Source organism: Eubalaena glacialis, chromosome 5 (genome assembly GCF_028564815.1).
Source record: "Eubalaena glacialis isolate mEubGla1 chromosome 5, mEubGla1.1.hap2.+ XY, whole genome shotgun sequence".
Lineage (NCBI taxonomy): Eukaryota > Metazoa > Chordata > Mammalia > Artiodactyla > Balaenidae > Eubalaena > Eubalaena glacialis.
Window position 1 is genome coordinate 62,918,485 of NC_083720.1, and position 16,256 is coordinate 62,934,740.

The following is a 16,256-nucleotide window of genomic DNA, read 5'->3' on the forward strand; positions in this document are numbered from 1 at the left end:
AAATATTACCCAAATAGTGAGATATAGATAAAATAACAACAGTTTCTACACCTATTGAATCCAGATGGAAGTTACATATGTCATCAACCTACTTGTTTGTATGCCAAAAGAACTAACCTATTTGGTAGAGGCTTATTTATAAGGTTTCTAATGACAAGAAGCACCCATTTTTCAAGTTCAGAATTGCCCAAATCAGCTTTTTCCTATGCAGGAATTTTCATTAGATTGGAAAAAAAAAGAAAAAGAAAAAACAGACTCTTAACTGCTTTCAAGAAGATAAAAATATGAGGGTAAACCGTGAGTAGATAAATCAACAGTGCCACCTAGTGGAATCATACATTTATCTGACAAAATTATATTTTCTACAACCCTACCCAGTTTTTCCTTGTGTTTTTGCCAGCAAAGATGAGCTCTTTAAAAGCCTAGTTTGAAAAATATACTTTAAAAAATTAACCTATCCTTTTTTAATTTCTTGAAATTTACTTTTATGCATAAATTGTGTGCAGTGTACAATGGGAACAGTTTCTAAAACAGATCAATTTAAGAGTTGCTGGTTGCAAGGATAAAATTAAGAAGTGCACAGTTCCTGGAAAATTTTGTGAAGGAAACGAAAGTTAGTGAAAGTAGAATTTAGAGTCAAAATTATTTAAGTAATATTTTTTTAATCTAGGTCACCCTAAAACTGACGAATCATAGTGCCACTGTAAATTACTATAATTAGGAGTCACAAATAAATTTTCAGGGTCTTTCTGACTTTTTAAAGTTATACAAGTTGCTTTAGAATAGAAGCTGCAAATAAGAAAAAGCATTGGAAAAATGACACTTTTACAAGCTGAAAGAATTGCACATAATTTCATCTTTTTCCCATTAAAGAAAAGGGGAAATATGTAACATTCCAGTCAATAGGCATCTTGTGGAAGACTACCGAAGACATCACAGGACTAAAGACCACTTTTAGAATTCGATTTTCCAGTAGTTTCCAAAGTCTTGTCGGCATCTAGGTCAAATTCCTTAAGAGAAATGGGAAGAGAGAAACAGAAGAATCAGAAAAATTAAAATGAATGTAAAACTCTTTCCAGTGATTCTGAAATTCCATTCTTTTTTCCTTCAAGTGATTAAAATTATGAGCTTTGAATTTGTATTTGTAGGTGGAATCATATGAAATGGTGGGGTTTTTTTTTTTTCATAAATCAAGAGGTGAAATATCCAGTTTCACATGGCTCAACCCCATACATTAATATCCTAACCCCAAGTATACCTATACAACTTTCACTGGGCAAGTTGCTTCACCTCAGTAAGCTTCAGTCTCCTCATCTTTTCAATGGGGATAATAATACCTATCACAATGGATGGTTATGAGAAATAAATGGAGGAATTATCAGATAGTTAGTGCTTAGCTATCATCCAACTGATAGTGAGCATGAAAAGAATGATTTCCATAATTAGAAGCTATTTTATAAAATGTGTTTTTGGGTGATATGGAAGAGGAGAACTTATTAGTTCATTGTCAACTATTAAAGTATCTGAATGACAAAGCCACTCTCTCTACTTGCCTCATTGTCAGCCACTTTCTGTTTCTTAGAGTTTCTTTCTAGCACTTCTTTGTGTACACAGCTTCATCATTTAAATAACAGCCCTTTTAACATTTATTTTTCCAGCTAATTAGATGAGACACCATCAATTTCTTTCACAAGAGCCCCCAAAGGCTGAGCTGTCATTGGTAGTTGCTTCTGTTGATCTAAGTCTTCTTGGACTCGGACCTAGACGGGATAACAGATTATGCTTCTTCCGGGTTTCTGCACCACTATGTGCTTTTCCCCTGTCGTCACAGCTTAGAATCTACTCTGTTTGGGAGCCCCAGATAAAGTAATGGGAATATAATTGGGAGGTAACTCGGCTCACTCACTTCTAAAAAGATGTGATAATATTTACCTTACCAAGCCCCAGGAAAATCATGTGTGGTAGCATGTGTGAAATGCCCAGCCAAAAAGCTGATATAGAACAGATGTTGATACACAACAGTTCAGAGTATCTCAGACTGCAAGTAATGAAGTCAATATTATTGTTCACGATCAGGTCATCAGAATGGAATGAATTGGATCAGAGTATGTAATACAAAATAAGGACAATTTTTTTTCATGAAACTTCTTTCAGATATACATATACACATGCAAATGTGTTCTTGGATCATGATATAAAATGCATTTGCTACCATGAGTCACAATTTAAAATTTTGAAAGCTCCCTTCTCCTTAATGTATTTCTAACTAATATAACCCATATTAAGAGATTGACTAAGCCCAGACTCATTCTATTTGAGAACTTTACAGAATGGTTCTTATCGTTTTCCATTATTATTTCATATGTTACTTTCATTTCTCCCCAAATTCTTTGCAATTGCCTTTATTACACAGAATTTTTTTCCACATATCTATAGTGTAGATATCTATAGTCCCTATAACCTTGTTTACATATCTATAGTCCCTCTAATTTTTCAAGGGCAATCCTAAGAAATCTTAGGATTTCTTTCCCCTTTTTCAAGGTTAACAAACAGACTGACGAATTTTTTGCGTGTTAATAAGAAAAATATAAGTTGAAGGTCTATAATTCACCTGAAGTGATGTGATATTGTTTAGATGATTTTAGTAGAGCTTTCAAACATTCCTTCATATTTAAAAATTCCAAAAAAATAGGGAGAAGGAATTGAGCCTGGACTTGAGAAATATGGATTCCTGACATGACTTTGCCATTCCTAAGAATATAACTTTGTGAAAGTCATTTAACCTTTCTTGGCCTAAGCTGCTCCCTCTTTAATGAGGTGGGAAGACTGCATGATTTCTTAAGTCTCTTTCAGATTTAATGTTTCTAATTTTGTTGATAATCCTACATGGCAGGAGATTAAATATGAGTGACAGTAAGGAAGAGACAGATTTAGGATCGAGACTCAGAGATTATATAGTCATTGTTTTAACTCCCCCAAGATATATTATGGTATAATGTAGATGATAAATTTGGAGAAAAGAACTAAAAGCATTTCAAACTGCTCTGCTTTGGTGAATCAGGGAGTAATTCCAAATGCCAGTTTTAATCAAGTAGGAAACCAGGGAGAAGAAATGACAACTAAGTCTTGCTTGATTTCGAGGTTTTGGTTGCACTAAATGGCTGAAGTGAATCATTTGTGTGATTATTAGTGGTTACAATTTATACAGTAAAGCACTAGAGTCATTGTCCTTTACTTATTTTCAGTTTTTTTTTTCTCCAAGTTGGTAGGCGGCACATAAATAAATAGTTTTTCAGAAAATAAGATAATTAATATAGTTCTATTTTCAGACTGCCCAGAAAATGGTAGGTACTTAATATATGTTTGGTGAATCTAACTATTAGTTTATAGACATTGGGCACTTTTTGTATGTTTTTCTGTTTTATCCTCAAACAACCCCATAGAGTATGAAACACCATGATTCCCATTTGTAAAGATGAGGAATTGAGGCTCACACATAAATAACTTGAAATTGTGTGTCTCCTACAGAATTGAAAATATTATGAGGTATATGTGGGACAAATGAAAACATACTGATGATGAATAAATGTCAGACAAATTGAGTATGAGTTCCAAAATCAGAAATGAACTGGGGCTTAGGACACATCCTAAGATTACAAACTTCTGTTGAAATTTGACAAATAGTTAAGTTCAGTTTTCTGTGTTTCTTGTTTTGTTTTAGATTTGTTCGTTTACATAGGTATAGGATCTCTGTAGTATTAATGAGGTAAGAGTTATATCATCAATCTTTTAAACATAGAAGATCCTTATTAAGTGGTTAGCATGTAAATGAAATATAAAATAATTATCAGGAATTAGAGAAAATACCTGGGTTTCATATATCCTCTCTCTAAGAGTATGAACAGCAATACTCACATTTTTAGTACATTCATTTAAATCATTATCCTTTCCAGGTTTCTTAAATAAAAGCTGCTTCAGAGATAAAAATAGTACTAGCTAGTGTTGGTCTCCTGAGTGATGTGACAGACCAAGCACACACCTGCCCTGTGTGTCTAATGCTGAGATATTCATGGGCTTGTTAGTTTGCTGCCAAGAGAAGGTAACTCTAAACCGCCATAGACTAGCCGCACGTGGTACAGCCATTTGGAAGACAAACAAAGCACCTCATTTCATTTAAAAGTATCTCCGACACTGCCCTGACCATTTGAAATTACATAATTGAAAACATGCTACTACTGACCACAATATCGAGTTTATTTTTTGGGTGAATTGTCTTTATATTGCTTTGGCCACCTCAGTAAATAAAGAGCGACCTCAGTTCATTGTCATCGTCAATGGATTTTACATTTAACCTTCCAGTTTAGGATCTCTACAAACCATGACTTTGCAAAGCATCAATAGTATATTGATTTCAAATTGAGATGTCATATAAAATACTAGTACTCACAACCAGATGAGGGTTGCAATTATTTCTATGCTATTTCACCCCAAATGAGCAATTGACAAGAAGAATCCATGAAGAACTAATATTCTACAAAATTTCTTTCTCTAAATCACAAGGTTAAACGAAAACTCTATTTCAAACTTAAAATACTTTAATATAAAGTAAGTCTCTTTGCTATGATCAATGGGGTCATGGAATTATTCATGTCAGAAGGAATATTTAGTCTTGATTTATAAATGTTTAGGGAAATGGGAATTACATCAGGAAATGGGAATTAATTACATCATTTCACATGCTTTTAAGAAGTTACCCTGACTTTTGAATATTTAGATGCTGGTTCTGGCAATAATATAGGCTTTACATTTACCGAAATGGAAATAAGTCTCCTGGAAGAGAGGCAAAGGATTACTAGACCAGGAGCCAGGCAGGATGGTCTTTGAAACAGAGGGGAAAATAGAGGAAATAGAAAGATATATTTCAGTAGTATGAACTAGTTCAGTTCAATTTCACAGGCATACTATGTGTCTGCAACTGTGCTAGATACTAGAGATTAATAACAACCATAAAAGAGGAAAAACCAAAAAACTAGGACAGCAAAAGCGAACAGCACAATCAACAATGTGAGGTGTCACTTCATCTTGGAGACAAGACACAGCAAAGATGTTGGCCAATTTTGTGATTATTTTCTAATATATAATTGTTGGAGTTGAATTGCGTCCCCCACTAAATTTCAAGTCCTATATGCCAGTACCTCAGAATGAGACCTTATTTGGAAATAGGGTCATTGTGCAGATATAATTAGTTAAATTAGGATGAGGTCATACTGGAGTAGGGTGGGCCACTAATCTTACATGACTGTAGAGTTTGTAAGAAGGGGAAATTTGGACACAGACAGGTGCACAGGGAGAAGGCCATGTGAATATGAAGGCAGAGACCAGGGAGATGCAGCAGAAGCCAAGGAAAGCCAAAGAGCATCAGTTAAAAACCAGGAGCTAAAGAGGTAAGAAACAGATTCTCCTTCACAGCCCTCAGAAGGAACCAACCCTGCGGACAGCTTAATCTTGAACTCCTAAGCCTCCAGAGCCATGAGAAAGTAAGCATCTGTTTTTGAAACCATGCCATTTGTGGTACTTTGTTACAGGCAACCTAGGGAGATAATACAATCATCAAAATATATACTAATTTTTAAGTATTAGACTTTTTTTTCATGAATCTTTATGTCAGGTTGCCTATGTTAATTTCAAAGAATTCAAGTAAGAGAGAGATGGAGAAACTGTGGTAGGAATGGGCTGCAATACCAAGAAATAGGAACACAGATTGAAGCTCGAATGTCAGTGATTCTGATTCAAAGTCACTCAGGCTCATTTATTAATCATTCACACTCTTTTCATTTTCTCTTTTTATGTGTCCTCCCTGCCCTTTCCACTGAGTCACACTTTTCACCTCAGTAGCACTTGAGGTTTCCATTACAGGACCAATCTACAGAAGATAAAGCAAGTCTACACTATGATAAATTCTTTTCCTGATTTAACAGTCCAAAATGAAAAATGCGGCTTCATAAGAAACTGAAATGAGCATTTGATGCTGCATTTTGAAATGTGCCCAAGTTTTGTCACTATCATCACTAACTTGATGGTCATAATTACCTCCCCCAGATGGCAGGAAGGTGCACAGAGCTGATATAAACATCACTTAATATTCTCAGGCAGTGAAACTTTTTAAGCATATTAGCCTTGCAGAATATAATAGATCAAAAGAAGAAAATTGCCTCAGAATTGTAGGATTAGATAGAAAGTGTCTTTTAGGAGCAATTGCTCTATTTTCAGTTTGTAAGGTGATAGATATGCATTTCATTTTTGCAGTGCATGTGTATGGCAGAATTTCTGACAAATGACTGAATTCAAGACATCGGATGACCACAATGATGACCCTTCAATAAAAAATATCACTCCACTTTCACTCCACCATGATCAGTTTCAACAAGAGGATCTGAGGAATGGGACAGATGCAATTGCTTTTACAAAGTGTTTCCCTGGATCATATTACAGCAGAGCCTGTGTTCCCAGCCCAACTTCCTTATGCTACAGATGAGGAAATTCAAGGACAGATTTTTGGTGTTTTTAAATGCCTTTATCAAGGCCACCCAGGTTGTTGCAACAAAGTAAGAGCATCAATTTCTTATTTCAAGTCCAACTCCTGATCAAACCACCTTCCTATCCTGTTCCCTCTAAAGTCATTGACATAAGATGCTGAAGCCATTAAAAGCAAGGATGAGTGCAGAAGGACTTTTCCTCATTGCATATTAAAAGGATGCATTTTGCTTCCTAAGTTCTGGCATTATACAGGAGATCTTCATGTGGGCTACAGATTCACCATTATCCAAGTCACCTTTACCTACAGCCTGTGCCCTAAAATCTATCAATATATTGCAATACTCAGTTCAAGAATAAATAACCCAACTGTCATAAATATTGCCAACTTTTGTTTTCAAGTTATCATAATCTTCCATTTCCTGTAAAGTCTCTGACATTTTTAACTACTCTATCTCTTTGTCTTATTCTAAAGATTCTTTGACAGTGTGAGATTAAGGAGGATAAATATTAATAGTAATAGTAAAATGTGATGGGTCAGCCCCAATAAGACTTGACAGCCTTATGGTATAGATATATAGTGTCACTTCACTATTTTGGTCTTGTGTATGTTTGACAACCCTTATTTCTGTCCAATTTAAGCACTTGAACCATAAAGGTGACTTGTTTTCATGTCACCCATATTTAAATGTAACATGTCACAACTGAACAAAAATTAGGATATTGTTGAAAGAGATCTGTTTATCCTGTTGTGCAAATGGTAAGCACCAGAGAATCCATCTCCTTTCAGATACCTGTCTAATTCTAGCATATTCTTTACCTAGAGATGCTCCGAGGATAACATAAAGGATTGGCACACTGCAGAACTATTTACCACGAACTATAGATGGTGAGCAATATGTTTTCTGATAATGTATTTTCATTTATCATCTCATTAAAGAATTAATGAAGGCCATTTTCCATGCATGGCAGAAAAAAGTAGGCTATGGTGTGCTCAGTGGGAATTAATGACAGTGGTGAAATCTAGCAAAGGAGTCAGGGAGGCATGAAGGAGTTAAGCTGAAAAAATGTTAGGAAAAAAATTTACAGGCATCCAGAACTTGTGGAGAAATAGAGAGAGAGTTCAAGAACTATGGATTGACTTGCCATCTTTTAATCAGAAAAGTAAGAGGAGTCAAAAATAAGAAGAATTTTGAGTTAGATTGAATTAGAATTTGAATGGAAATAGAGCTAAAAAGAGTATGGTTAGAGAGAGTTCATTGAAAGTTAATTAAAGTTCTAGGTCAACTCTGCCCTGCTTCAGTTCACTTTCAGATGCCAGAGACTGGGAAAAACCACAAGTCAGAAGCACCCAGTCTCTAATTAAGACAGTGTAGATTAAATTAAAACTATATCCACATCTCTCTTTTCAGTACATTACTGGTCACCATTCAGATTTTAAACACCAGTATATTTATTTCTGACAACCAGCCCTCCTGCGCATTACTTGCTGCTGTAGGAAAGGTGCATCTCTCTGAGATCCAGCCCTGGACATTGTATGAACCTATCCTCATGGTCTCTCTCTGCTCTGATCATACTGGTCAGGCGTCTCAGTGTTCAGGCTTTCTGCATCATTTGATCAATGTTGTATCACTGCTAGGAAAAAGGTGTACAACTGGGTGGAGATGTACTTTCAATATTCTCTGCAGGAAAAGTGATTCACCAATCAGCATCCAAGACAAAAATACCTTTTCCATTGGGAATACTTCCGATGAGGCACCATTAACAATCCAGTTTCAGCTGCCTCACCCCTTGTGTTTAGTTTTTTAAATTCCATTGTGTTCTGGGGAGGGGGAAATGTATGTACCACGATAGAAAACAATAAAAATAAAATCGAGTGTTAGATAGTGTTCCCAGCAGTTCTGTTATCCTGAAAAGGACTCATCACTTTTGTTATCTTTCAATCAGGAATACATAACCTGAATCTAATCATGAGGAAACATCAGACAAACCCAAACTGAGAAACATTCTATTAAGTAACTGGCCTGGATTCTTCAAAAATGTCAGTGTCATGAAAGGCAATGAAAGACTAAGGGACTTTTCCAGGTTGAAGGAGAATAAGGAGACTTGACAAGTAAATGTAAATAATATATGATCCAACACCCTACCCTCTCTGGGAAAAAAAAGTGCCATGAAGGACATTCCTGGGACAAAATCAGAATATGATTCATAGAATAAAGTATCAATGTTAAATTATTTACATTGGACAACTTTACAGTGGTCACATACAAGAATATCCTTGTTCCTAGGAAAGACGTATGAAAATATTAAGGGACAAAAGGCCATGATGTATGTAAACTATTCTCAGATGTGTCTTCTTTAAAGAGTTAAGTCTTTTTGAAACTCTTGAATTTAGGATAATTTAATAAAAATTATGAGAATTAGCACGTCTTTTTTTGTTACACATTTGAAGTACATTGTTTTATTTTTAACCTTTTATTTTAAAGAATATTAAACTTTCTGAGGAGTTACAAAAATAATACAAGGATCTCCTGTACATCCTTTGCACAGAGATATTCATGGTTAACATTTTGCCACATCTTTTGTCGTCCTCTCTGTCAGTTATATATATGTATATGTGTACGCATATATATATATAATGAATACATACCTGGGAGAACATCTACTTTAAAGACAATGCTCAACTCCCTTCTTTTGAACCTGTTGAAAACATTTAACAAAAACATAAAATAAATTGCATACGGTTATTGGCCCATTGAGAATATGGAAGACATATGATCCCAATAAATATCTATCTGTTTGCTATGTAATCTGCATCTAAAATTAGAAGAGAAAATTGTATTGATAATTGCATTTGCATGGTCAATTATACTTGCTTCACTAAAGTGAATATCACTGAACTTGTTAAGAGAAAACAAAACAAAACCAAACCAGAGCTATAATGATAAAGCTGTTCATAACTCCTTCCAGATGGGTAAAATATTCACTGTTAGGTGCCTCAGGTGCCCTTTCTTTGGGAAATAAAGAGAAAAACTGATAAAAGGATTGTCCATACTCAGCAGTGTCCAAATGTTGATGATCATGTCGTTTCTAACTAAATCTTTTTTTTTTTTCTTCTGTCTTTCATATCCTGCTTTGAATCATCCCATTGGAACCCAGCTGAGCTCAGTCAGGCTTGCAAGGTTGAATGTGCCTGCTAGGCAGGCTTAACTATTTCTTATATGCTTAGAGGATACTGAAAAGGTTACTGTATTAAAATTGTTGATGCATATGAATTAAGACCATCCTTTCTCAGGTGTAAGCCAGCATGTGGTATTTCTGAAGATGAGGCGCTCTGGTAATAATTATAAATACTGAAGCTGTCGTTCATCTAAGCTATCTGTCAAGTACATTGCCTGAATGAATTACCTAATGAATTTTACTGATGAGTACCTCAAATAGTGATGTGTTTTCTAGTTAAGAAAAACGTATAAGACAAAAACAGATCCATGTTTTAACTACTAAAATCTAAGATATTATTTTTTACTAACAGTTAAATCATCAAACTAGGAGTTAAATCAAATCTACCATCTCTGACTACTTGTTAAAATCTAACTCTGTGGGCTTCCCTGGTGGTGCAGTGGTTAAGAATCCCCTGCCAATGCAGGGGACATGGGTTCGAGCCCTGGTCCGGGAAGATCCCACATGCCGTGAAGCAACTAAGCCCGCCTGCCATAACTACTGAGCTTGCACTCTAGAGCCTGTGAGCCACAACTACCGAAGCCCACATGCCACAACTACTGAAGCCCACAGGCCTAGAGCCCGTGCTCTGCAATAAGAGAAGCCACCGCAATGAGAAGCCTGCACATTGCAATGAAGAGTAGCCCCCGCTAGCCACAACTAAAGAAAGCCCATGTGCAGCAACGAAGACCCAACGCAGCCAAAAATAAATAAAATAAAATAAATAAATGTATAAAAAAAAATTCTAACTCTGTACTGCCTTTCCCTTGCCTCTTACCAAAGAGGTCATGACTGTTTATCAAACGGTGGTATTCTTATTCCTAAAAGTAACAATGCTGGGCCATGGGGCAGTCAAACATTTAGAAGAATGTGTCACTTTTCTCAATTTACAATGTAAAGAAATCCAAAACAATATTTTAAAAAGAAAAAATCAAAGAGTGAGACTCAAAATATGTATACATTTTTACACTTTTTTTTAACACATGATAACTCTTCTACTCGAGAGTTCATTGGTTGCAAACAACAAAGTTCAATTCTAGCTAATTTCAGCAGAAAAAGGAACCTACAGAATAAGACGTAGTAACTCACAGAATTGAGAGAAGAAAGGAGATGAGGGAGAGAGGGGCCTAAAGAGACAAGTGAGAACCAGAACTCTGAATAGTAGAAATTAATTTTCTCTCCAGTATCCTTTTATCTGAATGACAAAGCTGAGCTGATTTAGGGTAGAAAGAAAAGATAATGGGGACAGGTTGGCTACCCTCAATAAAAAGACAGTAGGTCAGTGAGGAGTGAGACTTATTCTACTAAGTTCAAAAGGAAGAACAGAACTGAGGAGTAGAATTTTTATAAATTAATTAATTAAATTAAATTAATTAATTTAATAAATTTAATTTTATTATAAATTACTATAATTTATAATAGTATAAATTACTATATTATTATTTAATTTACTATACATTAATTTTTTATAAATTTATAGTAATTTTATAAATAAAATTACTATAAGGCAAGTTTCAGCTCAGTAACAATTAGAACCACTCTGAAGAGGGGTCAAAACACCCTTCATAGATGTGTCCAAAGAGCAACTGGTTGGCCACCATGTGGTCAGGCATTTGATAAAGTTAATTTCCAACTTGAGTGAAAGTTTACCAGGTGACTTCCAACATCCTTTGCAACTTAAGATTCTGTGATTTCCTCTTGATGGTAATATAATCTTCTGTCTCAAAAAATGTTTTGCACAGGAAATTACATCTAAAGCCCAGTGTAGCCTCTTTAGAAACAGTTGTAGAGTATCTGTTATTTCAAAAGATATTATGTTGATGTTCAAAAACCTACTAATAATGTTCAAAATGCCCAAATTAATCTAGAATTTATCCTTTTAAAACCAGAAGCAGGGCATATCTCATTAGCATGTCTTTTTCATCTAACTCTTCTGCTTGTTAATATGAATCTCCAACTTGCAGAAAATCTGGGTACAGAGCCCTGAAACTATGGACTTGGACTATGTTAAAACTATATAGTAATCATATATCATCACAATAAAGCTCTGATAATATGGATATTTTCTAATCAAACGATTTTTGCATATAACCTAATGGATTCTCAGAAGTAGTTTTAATATAGGTCTGCCCCCTTTCTGAAAAAGTGTTTACAATTCCACCCTTTGGCAGGTATTTGATATGCAATTCCAGTGAGAAAATACAGAACTATCAAAAAGCACCTGAACTTGTGTCAGGCAAAATAAATATAAGCATTTCTTATTTGTAGCTCAACGGTTTACATTATTTACAACAAAAAACCTCAACTGTTTGTGCCTTACACACACACACACACACACACTACACACTACAATGTAATATACTGAGTGATTAAACTTGAGTTTTTACTGAATATCAAATAGAAATCGAGTTAAATGATAGCATAAAGTTAATGAAGATTCGCCCAAGAACTCAAAGTGTCTAGAGAATTGGTAGAAATAAAACTAATAAATTAATTGAAAATAAAAAGCAATGTTGACCTTAATGTTTTTATTTTAAAAGAAAAACATAGCCAGGTTGGTAGAAATAATGAAAGGAGGAAAGGGTATAAAATCCGTTAGAAATTTTCCCAAAGGAGGTGGCAAGATTTCTTTGAAAAACTAAACTTCCAGCAGAGTATGGGATATTTTCTTTATTTTTAGTTCAAAATCTGTTATGAAGAAAGAGTTCCAGGGAAGAGAAGTATAAATGGCAGCACCAGACCTCCAAAACGCTGCAGACTTCTAACACCTCCAGGGACTGCAGTTGTCTCCCTCGCCTACAGTTTTCAATCATTCCTGCAGCCCCAGCCATCAGCCATCTGAGGACACCCCATCAATATAACCGATAACAAACCCAATCTGCATACTGAAGGGAAGTTAATAGGGAACATATTCAAAATACCATTTATCCCAGAAGACACACTGACATCCTGGAATTAAGAAATATGGTTTCTTCTCACATTCCATCCATTGTGAGTAATTGTTGACTCCTTTGGAGTTTAGCTTTTTGATTGCAATTTGAATGATGAATTAACAGAAACTATGAGAAGGCATCTCGAGGTTGTGCAGGTGAATGAAGCGATAACATGTTACTCAAATCAATCCAACCTGTTATTAATACTTTTATCCCTGTATGTTCTCTCTCAATAGATAATAATAGTATATAATGTTCATTATATATTATAACAACATATTACATTTAACATAATGTATATTAATATAAAATATATTAATCAAACTGAATATTAGTATTATATTGATGCCCTATTCTTTTTTTTAAGATATTTTTTGATGTGGACCATTTTTTTTAAGTCTTTATTGAAGTTGTTACAATATTGATTCTGTTTTTTGTTTTGGCTTTTTGGCCGCAAGGCATGTGGGATCTTAGTTCCCTGACCAGGGATCAAACTCGCACCCTCTGCTTTGGAAGGCGAAGTCTTAACCACTGGACCGCCAAGGAAGTCCCATTGATGCCTTATTCTGATATCTTTATTATTCCATAGCTTTGAGAAACTGAAATTAAAACAAGGTACGGAAAAGTATATTGAAAAGAAAGCAAAACAACCTTGTGTCTTTCTATCTTAGATCACTACTTCACTATGAAAAACATTGATGGATTGGAACATAAAATATTATATTCATTTTGTGCTATTACTCATATAGTTGCTAATAAAATAATGCAGTGAGCCCAGCATGGTGAGCCACAGAGAGAAGAAGTTAAGAACATGGACTCTGGAGCCAGATTAACTAGATTTAAATCCTGGATTTAACTAGCATTGAGTTGTTTACTTCTAAGTAAGCTTTGGCAAGTTACTTACTTCAAGTGCCCATTCTGTAAAAATGGAATGATAACGGTAGTTACATTGCAAGGATTATTATAAAATTACAATAAGTAAATACATGCAATGCACTTAAAAACACACCAAATATGTTACAATGGTAAAAAAAAAAAAAAAGTTTGCTTTTAAATTGTATATCTGCACACATACTCAGACACAAACATGCTCTTTCCCAAACTTATGTACACAATTTTCAAATAAAAGTGCCATGGGGATTATTTGGAAACAGAGTTATTGTGAAAAGAACTTCTGGAAGCAAAGGCTTGGGGTTCATTTCCCAGCATCAGCAGCAACCATTGTGCTGCAATTTGTGGTTTTTTGATACTCTCTTTTCCTAACATTTTTGCAGCTAATTTCTCTCTATGCCAGAAATAAAGTATTTACAAGCTTCATAGATTACAAGTAAATCACTTAGATATACTCTAGATTCTGTATTGTACTCTTAATCAGAGCAGTTTTTAAAATATGTCTATTTTAAATACTATAGGAGTAGGGTAATGCTTTAAGAATTTATTATTTAACGCAATTGTAGAAGTTTCATTTTAAAAATCCATGCAGGAAATAATGAAGGAAGAACATTGAAATTTTGGCATTTTAATCTGTAGATCAAACTGAATTGGAGTTTGAATTCTTAGAATATATCAGGGCTGCAGTCATTAGAAGTCTCTGTGTGCTGAAATATAAAAATAAGAGAACATTTGGAGATTTTTCCCTCCCACTTTTTGAATCTAGATTAAAGATGTTAATGTAATGGGGGGGAAAAATCCACCAGTGACTACTGTTAAATGTCAGTATTTCCCAGTATTCTTCCCATTTCCATTGCTTCTCCTCCTACATACATGTATTTTCACGTATATCTTCACACACAAGCACACAAAGCTACTGGTGTTAGGGCGCATATGATATTGAGAAGATAACAGATCTGTTGAATTTAAAGATACAGCCCAGGGGAAATTTAGGTTTTCTTCAGGAACACACGTCTCTTTCTGGCTTTCATTTTCTCAAAGATATTTAATATATTGAAGAGATATTTAAACATTTAATATGTTGAAACCATAATGAAGAGCATTTCCTACGAGAAAAGGGAGAGGAAAGGTGAGAACAAAGAATGGCTGGAAAAAGCAGCAGGGCTGAGATGCGTAGAGATGAGGAAAAGATGGAGGTTTGTGTGTCCTATGACCAACAATGATCTGTGCCCTACACTCTGTATCCACCCTCTAATAAGGAGGGACAGCAATGCATCTGATCCTGGGGTATATGGACTACTCACCTTCCCAAGACTTTTGTTCGCCAAGGGAAACAGAAGCAGCACCAATGCTCTCTGCAGAACAGGAAAGTATGATGCCAAAAATCTTGGCTCTCTGTGCACTGATGCCAAACAGAAATACGGAGACAGAGTTTTGGAGAAAAAGAAAGAATAGCTTTATTTTTTGCCAGGCAAAGAGGGAACACAGTAGGCTAGCGCCCCTGTGCCTCCCTTTGAGAGGGTAGTGAGAAGTTTTATCGTAATGGTTCAAAGAGGGCGTGATCAGCTCGTGGACATTCTTCTGATTAGTTGGTGGTGAGGTAAGTGGGAGCCAGCATCGTCAACCTTCTGGTTCCAACTGGTCTGGGGTTTCCATGCTTGTGGGCAGCATACCATCATTAATTGTTAACTTCTCCTGCCTGGAGGGGGGTTTTAGCTTCTGCAAAACAGCTCAAAGATATTGTTGTGTGTAGGCATTGATGCGGCACCAGGACCTTGCCCTAAGGCTGAATTATTGTTTTTCTTCATTTTGTTTCTCCCTGTTTCATATCCCCTCCCTTCCCTAATTAAGAACTGTTTAAAACTGCCCGTTGGAACGTAGGAAAGGTCATGGAGGCTGGATGAATGTTATTTTCTGTAATCAAAGAAATGGGGGACACAGAGAGGCTTTGTGCCCAGGAGCCCCACAGGGCCCTGCTCAGTACCAAGTAGGCTCCTCAAAGTGGGCCCTGTAAGAATAAGAAACCACCCATAAGAGATCTCCTCTGTGCTTTCGCACTGTTTGAGTCATGAGATTATTTTATCTCACTCTATGGGACAGAAGCCACAAGAAAGATTTCCTTTTAGTGTCATTTGGAAGGGCCTAAAAGCAAACACGCCCCAGTAGCAATGAGCACATCTGGTACTCAGATCTTGGTTTTAATAGCATTCTCCAAAAAAAGGAATCAGCTGATCCCAGGACGGGGGCCGAAAGTATACAAGATGAACCTGGAGAATCTGTAGTGCCATAAAGAAAGTGGTCAAAAATAAATAAATAAACCCACAACTCTGGGGGTTTTTCAAAAGGACATAGGAGATGATTGAAGGAGCTCCTAATAGACAAAACTGGGATAATTCCAACAATGAAATAAATAAGGTAGAACCGGATTATAACCCAAAGGATAAAGCAAATTTACAAATAGTCATAGGTATTAGAATAAATGCTTGGGTAAATAAATGGGGTTGAATCAACAAATATTCCATACAGAAAAATTCCAAATAACTTATGTAGACACTCCTCTCTCAAGGAGCTGGAAGACAACTCTGACTCCTTACTTGTGAGCTGTGCATAGTGACTTCCTTCCAAACAGCATAGTAAGAAAAGGGACAACAAGAAAGGATAAACTTACAGTGGAGATAA

At 35.6% G+C, this 16,256-nt stretch overlaps 1 long non-coding RNA gene across 1 annotated transcript; it reads right to left on the minus strand.

The window, feature by feature from the left end:
- Positions 1-748: 748 nt before the first annotated feature.
- On the minus strand, positions 749-15,084 carry LOC133092082 (uncharacterized). Its single transcript, XR_009701018.1, has 3 exons — positions 14,882-15,084; positions 9,185-9,234; positions 749-1,010 (listed from the first exon to the last, which is right to left on the minus strand). It is a non-coding gene; the product is annotated as an uncharacterized LOC133092082 (long non-coding RNA).
- Positions 15,085-16,256: the final 1,172 nt, after the last annotated feature.